Source organism: Aquarana catesbeiana, linkage group LG07, assembly GCF_042186555.1.
Source record: "Aquarana catesbeiana isolate 2022-GZ linkage group LG07, ASM4218655v1, whole genome shotgun sequence".
Classification (NCBI taxonomy): Eukaryota; Metazoa; Chordata; class Amphibia; order Anura; family Ranidae; genus Aquarana; species Aquarana catesbeiana.
The window spans coordinates 286,359,308-286,375,930 of NC_133330.1; the positions used below are offsets into that span (position 1 = coordinate 286,359,308).

Sequence of the window (16,623 nt, forward strand, 5' to 3'; positions counted from 1 at the left end):
AAATGACACTTTGCTACAATGTAAAGTAGTGAGTGTACAGCTTGTATAACAGTGTACATTTGCTGCCCCCTCAAAATAACTCAACACACAGCCATTAATGTCTAAACCACTGGCAACCAAGGTGAGTACACCCCTAAGTGAAAATGTCCAAATTGGGCCCAAATATTTTGTGTGGCCACCATTATTTTCCAGCACTGCTCTTGGTCATGGAGTGCACCAGCTTCACAGGTTGCCACTGGAATCCTCTCCACTCCTCCATGACGGCAGCACTCATGCAGCCCCAGACCATGACATTCCCACCACTATGCTTGACTGTAGGCAAGACACACTTGTCTTTGTACTCCTCACCTGGTTGCCACCACACACGCTTGACACCATCTGGACATGGTTCTAGTAATCCATGTCCTTAGTCTGCTTGTCTTTAGCAAACTGTTTGCAGGCTTTCTTGTGCATCATCTTTAGAAGAGGCTTCCTTCTGGGATGATAGCCATGCAGACCAATTTGATGCAGTGTGCGGCATATGGTCTGAGCACTGACAGGCTGACCCCCCCCCCCTTCGCTTCAACCTCTGCAGCAATGCTGGCAGCACTCATATATCTATTTCCCAAAGAAAACCTCTGGATATGACACTGAGCACGTGCACTCAACTTCTTTGTTCGACCATGGCGAGGCCTGTTCTGAGTGGAAGCTGTCCTGATTAACCGCTGTATGGTCTTGACAACCATGCTGCAGCTCAGTTTCAGAGGCTTGGCAATCCTTTTATAGCCTAAGCCATCTTTATGTAGAGCAACAATTTTTTTTTTTTCAGATCCTCTAAAAATTCTTTGCCATGAGGTGCCATGTTGAACTTCCAGTGACCAGTATGAGAGAGAGAGCGATAACACCAAATTTAACACACCTGCTCCCCATTCACACCTGAGACCATGTAACACTAACGAGTCACATGACACCGGGGAGGGAAAATGGCTAATTGGGCCCAATTCTGACATTTTCACTTAGGGGTGTACTCACTTTTGTTGCCAGCGGTTTAGACATTAAGTGCAATTTCACACCATATGCAATCCAGTGCGTTTTTCTTTAATCGTACATCACGGGACACAGAGCCATAGTAATTACTATGTGGGTTATAGTCCACCTTTTTGGTGCTGGACACTGGCACACCTTAAACAGGAAGTTGCCTCCCTATATAACCCCTCCCACTACTGGAAGTATCTCAGTTTTTTTGACAGTGTCTAAGGTGTTGGTCACGAGTAAAGATGTGCTGTGATGAGCTCCACTGGAGCAATCCTTGCTGGGGCTAGCTATGCAGCCAGATCCAAAGTGTCTTTTAGGCCGAATTGAATGGTACCCGGGCCTCGTATCTGAAGAAACAAGGTTTTGCCTGTAACGCTTCTCTTTTTAGAGATCTGGACCCCGGGATCCAGTACTTTTAGTATTAAGGTCATAAAGCTTTACTGGCGGGGTGCTTTTTACAGGTCCAGGATTGTGGGTTCCCCGAGGGTTCCCGGTTCCTGAAGGTTTGTTAATGGAACCCACCATGAAGGGTGAAAATTGAGAACCCTGTGGCAGGAAAGGTAAGTGGAGTTTTTCTAAGGAATTTTTAAATGTTCTTATGAAATGTCTCCTTTAAAGTAAATGTTGTCATGCCTAAGTGTCACTACTGGGGGCTGTATGGAGCACGTACCTTCTCATGCTTTGCTCACTCTGAGTCACGCTGTGTCACAGAAGCAGCAGACTTTTTTTCCTCCGGCTAGAAGGCAGACCTCCGGTAAGTTGGGGGGATTTTGCTTTCTCCAGACACCCCCACCTGAGCTGAACTCTTCCCCTCTTCTAGAGGCTGAGTATAAGGGAGAACTAAAAACGATCGTCAATGCCGTTTTCTTTCACCCCCCCCTACACGGCAGCGGCTTCCAGGTCTCCTCCACGACATCCCTCCCTCACTCAGCCGATCTCGTCGGATCGGAGGCCCGTGCTTGCGCGGGAAAACTTTTTTTGAAAAAAAAAGAAGGGGGGGGGCGCGATGCGACGGTGGGTGCGGGGCTTAGCTTGGCGTCCTCCAATGCAGGAGTGCGTTTTAAAAAAAGAAAAACTCCATTTATGCTGGCTGCAAAATTGTCAGAGAGACATAAGAGCAAAGAAGAGCATGAAAGAGGTTTTGGTGATACAGGCATTTCCTATTTGACACATTTACTACTTGCATCAGGCTGAGCATTAATAGCAGCGGCAGTGGCTGGACTATTGCTCAAGCAAGCATTGGATGCGATTTCTTCTTGTAGTACCTCTGCTTTGTGCATCGGGCTATGGTCAGAAGGGGGGGTTGAAACACCCCCCAAAAAAAACTAAAAGGGTCTCCCTCAAGCTCTGGAATGCCTACTAATCTCTACAAATGGCATCCTCCCCTGAGAGAGGGTGGCTGGTCAGAGTAAGCATCAGGGCCATGAAATGTCTGCAACTGTTTTTAACACTGCAGCCCCTGTTTAATTTATAATTAAAAAAAAAAAAAAAAAGTTTAGCGACTTAAATCGCATCCCAGTCTGGGTCAAAATGCAACAGGCTCTCTTCCATTACCCAGGGCCCTCAAACTGAGGAACTAGGGGCAGGAGAAGACGAATTCCCTCAGGGGACCGTGTTGAGGGTGATGACTCCTCTTCTGAGGTGTCAAATGCGGAAGAATCAGCTGTTCCAATCTTAAGATTGATGGTGCAATTTCTTGCTAAATGATTGCTCCACATTTATGTACCCTTAACTGAGTGTTTGGGCTCACTAAAGCCTCCTCAAGCTGTGCATGCCTTTTCCTGTCCATTCATTGCTGGAAAAGCTTTTTTGTATCTGAGAGAATCACCCAGATAAGCATTTTTTTTTCCCCTCCTAAAAAGTTTTCACACTTTATCCTATGGTGGAGGAAATTCACTAAGTAGGGTATACCAGCAATTAATGAAACAAAATTATATGCAAAACCCTGCGAGCCACTTACGGATAAATGCCTACAGAGTGATAAGTGAACAGTGGAGACCAGCTGCAAACACTCAGTCACGTTCCATATTCGTGCAAAGTATTAAAGATAAAAACAATGTGTCTGCGCTAGAAGAAATCGCTACGCTCAAAGTGCAATATTAATAAACATAAACAACATAGGTATTGATATAAATGTGCATGCGTGAAAATACCCCTAGGTGCTAAAGTATAAAGTGCACAGTGCTATGTAAAACACAGAATGTGAGTGATCAAACAAAACAACATATCAATTAAAATATCAAATAAAATGCAAGAGGATATAACAAATAAATGAAGTCCAAAACCGTGTATATCCAATGATATAAAAGTGCCCAAATAAATTAGTCCAAAGATTTGGTGAATTTCACATATCCTATCTTCCAAAGTGTGCCACCAAGAAACATGCTGTGGTGTCTTCCAGCCGCCCCCGCAGGTGTATATGCTCACCTTCCTATGTGTGACACAGCGATTAAACTATGTCAAACAAAGCCTTGGAGTCACTCCTGTGCTCATTAGGAACCAGCTGTGCAAACTCCCAATGTTCTCAAATGGAGATGGTTTATGCAAGAGAAAAAAACTCCATAGCGCAATATGTAGGTATAAAGGATTTTAATCAAATAATTAACTCCCCTAGCTGGGGTACTCACATATTGTGGGTGCGTAAGTGCACCATCCTTAACAAGCATAAAACGGTCAATCTCTCGGTGTGGCGTGCGGTGTGGCGTATGTAACGAAAAACTCCTTCTCTCTCTCTGCTGACAGCTCCGTCCAGGCCCCTCCCCTACGCGTGTTCGGCACCGGGACCACGTGCCTTCTTCAGGGGGAATCTGATTGGACGAGAGCTCCAGAGTGAATATATATAGCTCCGGCGGCCATTTTGCCTGAGACCGCAGACACATCTGTGTCTATAGCGGCCATTTTCCCTTAGGCCATGGATCAGGCTGACATCAGCCGTGTCAATCATGGCAGCCATTTTGCCTAGGATCACAGACATAAACCCTAATGGGCAGTAAAGGTAACTACAGCGGCCATTTTCCCTGAGACTACAAATCTGCTAGATAGCAGATTATGTACCATTAATAGCAGGATCTCACAATAAATGTTCCAATAAGATGTTATGCATAAGTTTAAATATAGAAATAAATAATCTACTGTAATAGTGATATATAACCATGTATTCTATATTGATATAATGCTATACAGGACGGAGCGGTCTAGCAAAGAGAGCACCGCCACACACCACACACGTTTAGATCGCCGCAAACGATAAAATATCACATAATATCCTATCTGATACATAATAAACAAACTTATAGCATTCCATATATGGATTAATCGACCCCAAGGCTGGATCAACCAAATTAAAATTAAATATTACTAAAATATTAAAAACAAACATAACATACTTTATTCTAAAAATTGTTATTGAAAATATTTGAAACACATAAAAAATCATAATAAAATTCTTTTTAAGATATTAATCTAAAAAATCTATTCTAAAAAATCATACCAAAATAGATAAAATTTATATACCTAACATATTGATAGAATCGCTGTGGGGAGGTAGTTGAACTATCAAGGGGAAAAAAGGAACATCAAAGTGTACAATCTATAGTGGATGCCCTAGCTGAGCCCAATAGATAAGGCATCCCTTTCAACTCAAAACGAGAGAGAACAGAAATGGTAAAAAGTATATCGCCAAAGCAAACAGTATCAATAGTTACTCAGAAAACATCTCAAATCGAAATCTCTATTCAATCCTCCAGGGACCAAAGACCCAAGCTGGTGTATCCACCACGATTCCCTTTTGCTTATCTCTCTGACAAAATTAGAACCCCTCCAGTGGCGTTTGGGCGCCTCAATCCCCCAAAACTTCATGCCTACGGTACTTTGGTTGTGTACCCTCTTAAAATGCACATATAAACCATGTTTATCGGACCCATTGCATATGTGCCTCACATGTTCTTCTATGCGATCTTTAAGAGCCCTGGTGGTGCGCCCCACATACAACAGGTTGCATGGGCACTTTAAGGCATAGACCACCCCTACTGTGTCGCAAGATATGAAATCCCTAATCTTATACGAAAAGTTGTTCCTAGGGTTCGAGAATTCCTTTAACCTCCTAGTGTTGTCCGGGATCCTCCTGCAACTGTAACATCTGCCGCAGCTATGGAACCCTTCTAGGCCCAGAAACATTTTAGGTTTTGGAGGGGGGGGATCTACCACATTATGTATCAGCCTATCCCGCAAGCTGGGAGCTCTCTTAAAAACAAATTTCGGTTTATCCGGGAGAACATCTTTGAGCTGGGTGTCCTGTTTTAACACACTCCAATATTTGCATATAATCCTCCTTACTTCATAACTTTGTGCTGAATAATCAAGTATTACACTAATACCCTCATGAACATCATTACCGGTTACTTTGATAGCATCTTTTAGAAGATCCGCCCTACTCATGTTGCCAATTCTACTTCTTTCTTTCTCCAAAAACTCCTTCTGATATCCTTTCTCCAAGAACATGGTACTCAACCTCTCTGACTGGGTCTCATAATCCACCATCCTAGTGCAATTTCTTCGCATCCTCATATATTGTCCACTCGGGATGTTTTTTAACCAGGGTTTATGATGACAACTCGTAACCGGAATATACGAATTCCGGTCCGTAGCTTTGAAGAAGGATTTGGTGATGATACCCTCATTGGTGTTGGAAATCTCTAGATCCAGAAAATGTATATTTTCTGTACTAACATTCCAGGTGAGGGAGATGTTCCGATCGTTGACATTCATGGAGTTCAGTAAACCCAACAGACCTTCCATATCCCCTCTCCAAATAATTAAAAGATCGTCTATAAATCTCTTGTATAGTACGATATCTCCATTGTCGTCCCTTAGGTTTTCCTCTTCCTCCCATTTGGCCATATAGAGATTTGCTACACTAGGGGCGAATTTAGCGCCCATCGCGACACCTTTCTTCTGTAAGTAGATCTTGTTATCATACCAGAAAAAATTATTCTGTAAACAAAAATCTAAACATTTCAAAAGAAAGAATGTAAGGTCCTCATCGATTGAATCTTCCTTATCCAAGGCCCATTTGACAGCATTCAGGGCACCCTCATGGTCGATGTTAGTATATAATGAGGCTACATCTCCTGTGGCCATAATTATATTCTCATGTGTAGCACATCCCCCAAGCAACTGCAAAGTATGCTTGGTGTCCCTAAGATAGGCATTGGTTTTCTTCACTAAGGGCTGTAGATGGATATCTATATACTCTCCTAACCTGGAGGTAAGGGATCCAATACCACTCACTATCGGTCTCCCGGGTGGATTTAGGCTGTCCTTATGGATTTTGGGTAAGTAGTAGATTACAGGCATTTTACTAACCATAGGGACTAGGTATTTGGCTTCATGCTTGTTCAACAAGCCTTTATCGGTTCCATATTTGATAATGCCCTCTAATGCACTTTTACACGTCTTGGAAGGGTTATTCTTAAGGGGTTGATAAGTGTCCATGTCGCTCAATATCCTTCCCATCTCATCTTTATATTGTTGTAGTGAGAGGACGACGACACCTCCCCCTTTGTCCGCCGGTCTAATCACTATGTCATTCCTTTTTTCCAGTGAATCCATTCCTCTTTTTATATCTCTATGTTCATACACTTTCTTAACCGGTAACTGCTCTAACTCTGAGGTAACCAATTTTTTGAATAGATCAACATATTTATTGTTGGATATATAAGGGTTAAACACTGAGTTATTTCTTAGGCTAGTGAACCTATGATCAGTGACAGCTCTCTCAACAGGGTTGAGGGCATAGTACTTTTTGATATTGAGTTTCCTGACCAATTTTTGTACACCAACGTAGGTGTCAAATTTGTTGAGTCCTTTTTTTGGGGCATATTTGATTCCCTTATCTAAAACTAGTAGTTCCTCCCTTGATAGTTCTGCTCCGCTCAGATTATAGATTCCCCGTCCTAGTCTTCCCGCCTTCTTTTTCTGTTGTACTCTTCGTCCAGCTCTCCCTCCTCTCTTCCTGGATTGCGTACTTCTCGGGCGGGTCCTCCCCTGGTCCCCCCTAAAAAAGATTCATCTAAAAAGTTGTCATTGTCACTCAAAGGCTGGAAGCTGTTAGCCACAGGTACCCCGTAGTGGTCCTGCTGATGTGTTTCATATCTGACTCTCTGCGGTTTAGGGGAATAGTAAACTCCACCTCTACGTGCATCTTCTCTTGTATGTGTGGGGTGCCCCCTAAAAGGAGGTTGATACGGTAAGGGGCCCCTATAAGGTGCACGATTTCCTCTCTGGGGTGTATTCTGCTGATTCCCATAACTCCTATATTGATGGTATGGAGTACTGTGTTGGTATCCATATGGCCTTTGATAGCCATATGAGTACTGTTGGCCATTTCTGTAATGAGGGGCAGGGTTCGGAGGATAACCCAAATCAAGATGCTCCCTCTCCTGTTGGACCCTATAGCCATTATCTTGATAAGTGGGTGCCTCATATCTCCAATTCTCATTATTGGGCGGCGGGCCATTTCTCCCCTCATTATTAGGTCGCCTCGACAGATTTTGTTGCGATTTCCACCGCATCGTCAGGAGGAGGTGTTACCTCATACACCTTATCGCCAACCCCCAAGGAAATCGCAACAAAATCTGTCGAGGCGACCTAATAATGAGGGGAGAAATGGCCCGCCGCCCAATAATGAGAATTGGAGATATGAGGCACCCACTTATCAAGATAATGGCTATAGGGTCCAACAGGAGAGGGAGCATCTTGATTTGGGTTATCCTCCGAACCCTGCCCCTCATTACAGAAATGGCCAACAGTACTCATATGGCTATCAAAGGCCATATGGATACCAACACAGTACTCCATACCATCAATATAGGAGTTATGGGAATCAGCAGAATACACCCCAGAGAGGAAATCGTGCACCTTATAGGGGCCCCTTACCGTATCAACCTCCTTTTAGGGGGCACCCCACACATACAAGAGAAGATGCACGTAGAGGTGGAGTTTACTATTCCCCTAAACCGCAGAGAGTCAGATATGAAACACATCAGCAGGACCACTACGGGGTACCTGTGGCTAACAGCTTCCAGCCTTTGAGTGACAATGACAACTTTTTAGATGAATCTTTTTTAGGGGGGACCAGGGGAGGACCCGCCCGAGAAGTACGCAATCCAGGAAGAGAGGAGGGAGAGCTGGACGAAGAGTACAACAGAAAAAGAAGGCGGGAAGACTAGGACGGGGAATCTATAATCTGAGCGGAGCAGAACTATCAAGGGAGGAACTACTAGTTTTAGATAAGGGAATCAAATATGCCCCAAAAAAAGGACTCAACAAATTTGACACCTACGTTGGTGTACAAAAATTGGTCAGGAAACTCAATATCAAAAAGTACTATGCCCTCAACCCTGTTGAGAGAGCTGTCACTGATCATAGGTTCACTAGCCTAAGAAATAACTCAGTGTTTAACCCTTATATATCCAACAATAAATATGTTGATCTATTCAAAAAATTGGTTACCTCAGAGTTAGAGCAGTTACCGGTTAAGAAAGTGTATGAACATAGAGATATAAAAAGAGGAATGGATTCACTGGAAAAAAGGAATGACATAGTGATTAGACCGGCGGACAAAGGGGGAGGTGTCGTCGTCCTCTCACTACAACAATATAAAGATGAGATGGGAAGGATATTGAGCGACATGGACACTTATCAACCCCTTAAGAATAACCCTTCCAAGACGTGTAAAAGTGCATTAGAGGGCATTATCAAATATGGAACCGATAAAGGCTTGTTGAACAAGCATGAAGCCAAATACCTAGTCCCTATGGTTAGTAAAATGCCTGTAATCTACTACTTACCCAAAATCCATAAGGACAGCCTAAATCCACCCGGGAGACCGATAGTGAGTGGTATTGGATCCCTTACCTCCAGGTTAGGAGAGTATATAGATATCCATCTACAGCCCTTAGTGAAGAAAACCAATGCCTATCTTAGGGACACCAAGCATACTTTGCAGTTGCTTGGGGGATGTGCTACACATGAGAATATAATTATGGCCACAGGAGATGTAGCCTCATTATATACTAACATCGACCATGAGGGTGCCCTGAATGCTGTCAAATGGGCCTTGGATAAGGAAGATTCAATCGATGAGGACCTTACATTCTTTCTTTTGAAATGTTTAGATTTTTGTTTACAGAATAATTTTTCCTGGTATGAAAACAAGATCTACTTACAGAAGAAAGGTGTCGCGATGGGCGCTAAATTCGCCCCTAGTGTAGCAAATCTCTATATGGCCAAATGGGAGGAAGAGGAAAACCTAAGGGACGACAATGGAGATATCGTACTATACAAGAGATTTATAGACGATCTTTTAATTATTTGGAGAGGGGATATGGAAGGTCTGATGGGTTTACTGAACTCCATGAATGTCAACGATCGGAACATCTCCCTCACCTGGAATGTTAGTACAGAAAATATACATTTTCTGGATCTAGAGATTTCCAACACCAATGAGGGTATCATCACCAAATCCTTCTTCAAAGCGGAATTCGTATATTCCGGTTACGAGTTGTCATCATAAACCCTGGTTAAAAAACATCCCGAGTGGACAATATATGAGGATGCGAAGAAATTGCACTAGGATGGTGGATTATGAGACCCAGTCAGAGAGGTTGAGTACCATGTTCTTGGAGAAAGGATATCAGAAGGAGTTTTTGGAGAAAGAAAGAAGTAGAATTGGCAACATGAGTAGGGCGGATCTTCTAAAAGATGCTATCAAAGTAACCGGTAATGATGTTCATGAGGGTATTAGTGTAATACTTGATTATTCAGCACAAAGTTATGAAGTAAGGAGGATTATATGCAAATATTGGAGTGTGTTAAAACAGGACACCCAGCTCAAAGATGTTCTCCCGGATAAACCGAAATTTGTTTTTAAGAGAGCTCCCAGCTTGCGGGATAGGCTGATACATAATGTGGTAGATCCCCCCCCTCCAAAACCTAAAATGTTTCTGGGCCTAGAAGGGTTCCATAGCTGCGGCAGATGTTACAGTTGCAGGAGGATCCCGGACAACACTAGGAGGTTAAAGGAATTCTCGAACCCTAGGAACAACTTTTCGTATAAGATTAGGGATTTCATATCTTGCGACACAGTAGGGGTGGTCTATGCCTTAAAGTGCCCATGCAACCTGTTGTATGTGGGGCGCACCACCAGGGCTCTTAAAGATCGCATAGAAGAACATGTGAGGCACATATGCAATGGGTCCGATAAACATGGTTTATATGTGCATTTTAAGAGGGTACACAACCAAAGTACCGTAGGCATGAAGTTTTGGGGGATTGAGGCGCCCAAACGCCACTGGAGGGGTTCTAATTTTGTCAGAGAGATAAGCAAAAGGGAATCGTGGTGGATACACCAGCTTGGGTCTTTGGTCCCTGGAGGATTGAATAGAGATTTCGATTTGAGATGTTTTCTGAGTAACTATTGATACTGTTTGCTTTGGCGATATACTTTTTACCATTTCTGTTCTCTCTCGTTTTGAGTTGAAAGGGATGCCTTATCTATTGGGCTCAGCTAGGGCATCCACTATAGATTGTACACTTTGATGTTCCTTTTTTCCCCTTGATAGTTCAACTACCTCCCCACAGCGATTCTATCAATATGTTAGGTATATAAATTTTATCTATTTTGGTATGATTTTTTAGAATAGATTTTTTAGATTAATATCTTAAAAAGAATTTTATTATGATTTTTTATGTGTTTCAAATATTTTCAATAACAATTTTTAGAATAAAGTATGTTATGTTTGTTTTTAATATTTTAGTAATATTTAATTTTAATTTGGTTGATCCAGCCTTGGGGTCGATTAATCCATATATGGAATGCTATAAGTTTGTTTATTATGTATCAGATAGGATATTATGTGATATTTTATCGTTTGCGGCGATCTAAACGTGTGTGGTGTGTGGCGGTGCTCTCTTTGCTAGACCGCTCCGTCCTGTATAGCATTATATCAATATAGAATACATGGTTATATATCACTATTACAGTAGATTATTTATTTCTATATTTAAACTTATGCATAACATCTTATTGGAACATTTATTGTGAGATCCTGCTATTAATGGTACATAATCTGCTATCTAGCAGATTTGTAGTCTCAGGGAAAATGGCCGCTGTAGTTACCTTTACTGCCCATTAGGGTTTATGTCTGTGATCCTAGGCAAAATGGCTGCCATGATTGACACGGCTGATGTCAGCCTGATCCATGGCCTAAGGGAAAATGGCCGCTATAGACACAGATGTGTCTGCGGTCTCAGGCAAAATGGCCGCCGGAGCTATATATATTCACTCTGGAGCTCTCGTCCAATCAGATTCCCCCTGAAGAAGGCACGTGGTCCCGGTGCCGAACACGCGTAGGGGAGGGGCCTGGACGGAGCTGTCAGCAGAGAGAGAGAAGGAGTTTTTCGTTACATACGCCACACCGCACGCCACACCGAGAGATTGACCGTTTTATGCTTGTTAAGGATGGTGCACTTACGCACCCACAATATGTGAGTACCCCAGCTAGGGGAGTTAATTATTTGATTAAAATCCTTTATACCTACATATTGCGCTATGGAGTTTTTTTCTCTTGCATAAACCATCTCCATTTGAGAACATTGGGAGTTTGCACAGCTGGTTCCTAATGAGCACAGGAGTGACTCCAAGGCTTTGTTTGACATAGTTTAATCGCTGTGTCACACATAGGAAGGTGAGCATATACACCTGCGGGGGCGGCTGGAAGACACCACAGCATGTTTCTTGGTGGCACACTTTGGAAGATAGGATATGTGAAATTCACCAAATCTTTGGACTAATTTATTTGGGCACTTTTATATCATTGGATATACACGGTTTTGGACTTCATTTATTTGTTATATCCTCTTGCATTTTATTTGATATTTTAATTGATATGTTGTTTTGTTTGATCACTCACATTCTGTGTTTTACATAGCACTGTGCACTTTATACTTTAGCACCTAGGGGTATTTTCACGCATGCACATTTATATCAATACCTATGTTGTTTATGTTTATTAATATTGCACTTTGAGCGTAGCGATTTCTTCTAGCGCAGACACATTGTTTTTATCTTTAATACCAGCAATTAATGCTGCTATATCCTCTGTGAATACGTTTGACTTGTCCGGCAGACAATGCTCAAATGCTTAGGGATCCAATGGATAAAAAGGTGGAATTCCTATTGAAAAAAACACTTTTTTTTCTCTGGCAAATTGAGTCTCTCAGCCTGCGCTGCCAGTAATTGCTTAATCATTGAGAGATCAGTTGAAACAGGTGTTCAAGGTTATCCTGCTCAGCAGGCCCAGGAGGCAGCTTTATGTTTGCAATAGTTTCTATGAGAGATTTTATCCTTCAGGCCTTGCGCCCTTCTCTAAGCACCTTGTAAGAAGCTCCTGGCTAGTCTTCCTTTTTGCAGCTATTGGGGATGTTTTGGAATACATCCAAAGAAATTCTAGTGGAAAGCACCCCTTTTTGCCATTTAAGAAAAGGAGTAAATGTATTTTCATTTTAAAGCTCCTTCTCCAGGCATTCACGGCCGCTTTCACCGTCAGGTTCAATCGAATAGGGGGAATTCTTCTGCAGTTCTCAAGGATCTGGCAGGAAGAGTGTCGAGACGAATGGGGGACTTCCTCAATAGCTCCAGGTTACAAACTGGAGTTCCAAGAGTTCCCGTCTCTTCGTTTTCTCAGATCAAACGTTTCTAAGGATCCAGAGAAAAAGAAAAGAGTGATCATGGGGGTCCCCATGTAAGAACAGAGGTTGGGGTTTGATTCAAACCTCTTTTTTTCACGGTGCCAAATCCGAATGGACATTCTGGATCTCAAAAATCTAAATTCAATTCCTGAATATAACCACTTTTTTCGTATGGAGTCAATCCAAATCAGTTATCTCCATCTTACAAGGAGGAGAACTTCTGGCATCAATCGACATCAAAGATGCATACCTCCATATGCCTATTTCCTCGCTCACTAGTAATATCTACCTTTCAAGGTGGAAAATCTTCATTTTCAGTGTGTAGCTCTGCTTTCCGGTCCAGCTACTGCACCTTGAGTGTTTACAAAATGTCTGGCCCCTCTTCCAGCCAGATTAAGGGCCAAGGTATAACGATTATGGTTTACCTAGTCGATCTGTTCTTGATAGACCAGTCGGTAGCCCGCTTATACCAAAGTATGGTCACCACATTCAACTACTTGGAATATCTAGGTCAGATTCTCAACCTAGGAGAAATCTTCTTTAAAACCATGAAAAAGGCTAAAATACTTGGGTCCGATCATAGGTACACCCAGAAAAGGGTATTCTTACCCCAGACAAAGATCAGCGCCATAAAAGGAACTGATTTAGGTGGTCGAAGCAAGATGAATTTCTTCTATTCAACTTTGCATGAGGTTGTTGGGAAAGATGGTGGCTTCATTCAATTATGCTCAGTTTCATTCGAGACTGCTGCAAAACGGTATCCTATCGGCTTGGAACAAAGGGTTCAAGCTCTACATTCCCAATGTGTCTGACTCCAAAGCCTACGGCCACATCACCCTTATAGCGCCCGATCTCGTCTGATCTTGGAGGCTAAGCAGGGTCGGGCCTAGTTAGTACCCGGATGAGAGAACACCTGGAAATACAAGGTGCTGTAGGCTGGGTGCGCCGGAGTCTCAGTTTATGGTTAATATCCAAAAATCTACTAAGGGAAAAATCCTACCTTTTTTGTATAGGTTGGGGAACAGTCCTGGAAGAAGCAACTGTCCAAGAGAAGTAGCCCAGATCAGAAATGGCCTTGCACGTTAACATTTTAGAAATTCAGACAGAGTTCTTGGTCCTGAGGGCTTGAACGTTCAGTTTACGGTATTGTCCTGCCAGGGTTCAATCCGACAATGCCACAGCAATGGCCTATATCACCAAGGGGGCACAAGAAGTTGTGCGGCCCAGAGAAAGGTGAATCATATCCTATCTTGGACAGAAAACAATGTACTTTGCCTATCGGCAGTCTTCATTCTAGGAATAGAAAATTGGCAGGCGGACTACTGGAGTCGCAAGCAGTTGTTCCCGGGAGAATGGTTCCTTCACCCCGATATCTTCCTGTCAATATGTCAAAAATGGGGGATCCCAGACATAGATCTGTTTGCGTCCAGGTTCAATAAAGAAATCTACAACTTTGTGTCAATAACAAAGGATCCACTAGCATGCAGAACAGATGCCTTGCTATTCCCGTGGAATCGGTTCTCACTGATTTATGCATTCCCTCCTATTCTGCCTGCATCCACGACGTCTTCGCAGGATCAAGCAGGAAGGGAAGTCATTGATTCTTGTGGCCCCCAGCGGGGCCCAGGAAATCTTGGTATGCAGAGATCGTAAAGATGGCAGTAGGGAACCCATGAACCCTACAATCACGGCCAGACCTTCTCTTACAAGGTCCGGTGTTCCATCCTACTTTACAAACGCTAAATTTAACGGTCTGGCTATTGAGACCCACACTCTGAAGAAGCGTGGGCTGTCAGGTTCAGTAGTTTCTACCTTGGTTAATGCAAGGGAGCCGGCCTCCATAATTATATATTATGGAGTCTGGGAAACATATGTCTCCTGGTGTGAAACCAGGAGTTGCACCCCAGGACATAGGTCAAAGGTAGAATCCTTGATTTTCTGCAGATGGGGTGAGAAATAAGGCTGGCCTTGAGTGCTTTCTAAGGACAGGTCTTGGCCTTATGAGTATTATTTCAACGGCCACTTGCTTCAAATTTTTTGGATTGTAACTTTATTCAGGGGGTAATACGGCTTAATCTCTGGTTAGGTAACCCCTGAACTCTTGGGACTTGAATTTAGTTATGTCAGCATTACAAAACAATCTTTTTTTGGGCCGATATGACATATTCCCTTGGTCCTTTTTTGGCAAGGAAACTATTTTTTCTGGTAACCATATCTGTTGCAAGAAGGGTATCAGAATTGGCTGCTCTTTCTTGTAAAGAGCCATATTTTTATTGTTCACAACGATAAGGTAGTATTGCGTCCTCATCCTAACTTTTTACCAAAGGTAATATCAGGTTTTTATCTAAATCAGGATATTGTTCTACCTTCATTTTTCCAGAACCCTGTTCTATGGAAGAAAAATCACTACATTCTCTTGATGTGGTGAGAGCAGTCAAAGTCTACTTAACCACTTGACCACTGGGCACTTAAACCCCCTTCCTAACCAGACCAATTTTCAGCTTTCGGTGCTCTCACATTTTGAATGACAATTACTCAGTCATGCGACACTGTACCCATATAGCTTTCTTTTGGTGGTATTTAACCACTTCCCGCCCGCCCACCGTCATATGACATCCTGGGCTTTGGGCGGATATATCTGAATGATGCCTGTAGTTACAGACATCATTCAGATATTGCCGGTTTCAGCCGACGAATCTCTACACCATAGGAATGATCATAGCGGCCGATCCGCTGCTTGATCGTTCCTATGGGAGGCGAGAGGGGACGTCCCCCCCTCCCGCCGCCCTCCGGTGCTTGCTCCGACTCACCGTTACGATCGGTTAGGCGGAGAGCGGATCCGCCGGCGCCGGATGTAGATCATAGAGATTTCCGGCGGACCAGATGGTCGCCGGAGTCTCTATGATCATCGGAGGCCGGGCGTGATGTTATGACGTCACGCCCGGCCTCTCCATTCAGAAAAACGGCGCCACTGCGGCTGGGAAGCGGTGATCGTTTTATTTATTTTTTTATTTCAGGCTTCCCAGCCTAGTGGTGAGATATGGGGTCTTATTGACCCCATATCTCACTATTAAGAGCACCTGTCATGTCATATTCCTATTACAAGGGATGTTTACATCCCTTGTAATAGGAATAAAAGTGATCAAAAATGTATTTTTTTCAAAAAAGTGTCAAAATAAAAAAAGAAAATAACAATAAAAAAAATTTAAAAATTTTAAAGCGCCGCTGTCCCCGTGTGCTCGCAGGCAGAAGCGAATGCATACGTAAGTCCCGCCCACATATGAAAACGGTGTTCAAACCATACATGTGAGGTATCGACGCGAACGTTGGAGGGAGAGCAATCATTTTGTCACTAGACCTCCTCTGTAACTCAAAACATGTAACCGGTAAAAAAATTTCAAGCGTCGCCTATGGGGATTTTTAAGTACCGAACATTGGCGCCATTCCACGAGCGTGTGCAATTTTGAAGCGTGACATGTTAGGTATCTATTTACTCGGCGTAACTTCATCTTTCACAATATGCAAAAACATTGGGCTAACTTTACTATTTTGTTTTTTTTTAAAACACAAAACTGTTTTTTTCCCAAATAAAAGCGTTCAAAAAATTCCTGCGCAAATACCGTGTGAGATAAAAAGTTGCAACAACTGCCATTGTATTCTCTAGGGTCTTTGCTAAAAAAACATATATAATGTTTGGGGGTTCTATGTAATTTTCTAGCAAAAAAAATTATGATTTTTACATGTAGGAGAGAAATGTCAGAATTGGCCTGGTAGGGAAGTGGTTAATCACCGTTGGGTTTTTTATTTTTTGCACTATAAAAGAAAAAAGACTGAAAATTCTGTAAAAAAATGAATTTT

At 42.7% G+C, this 16,623-nt stretch overlaps 1 pseudogene; it reads left to right on the top strand.

Moving 5' to 3' along the window:
- The first annotated feature begins 13,584 nt into the window (after window positions 1-13,584).
- Window positions 13,585-13,703, top strand: LOC141104026 (5S ribosomal RNA; annotated as a pseudogene).
- Window positions 13,704-16,623: the final 2,920 nt, after the last annotated feature.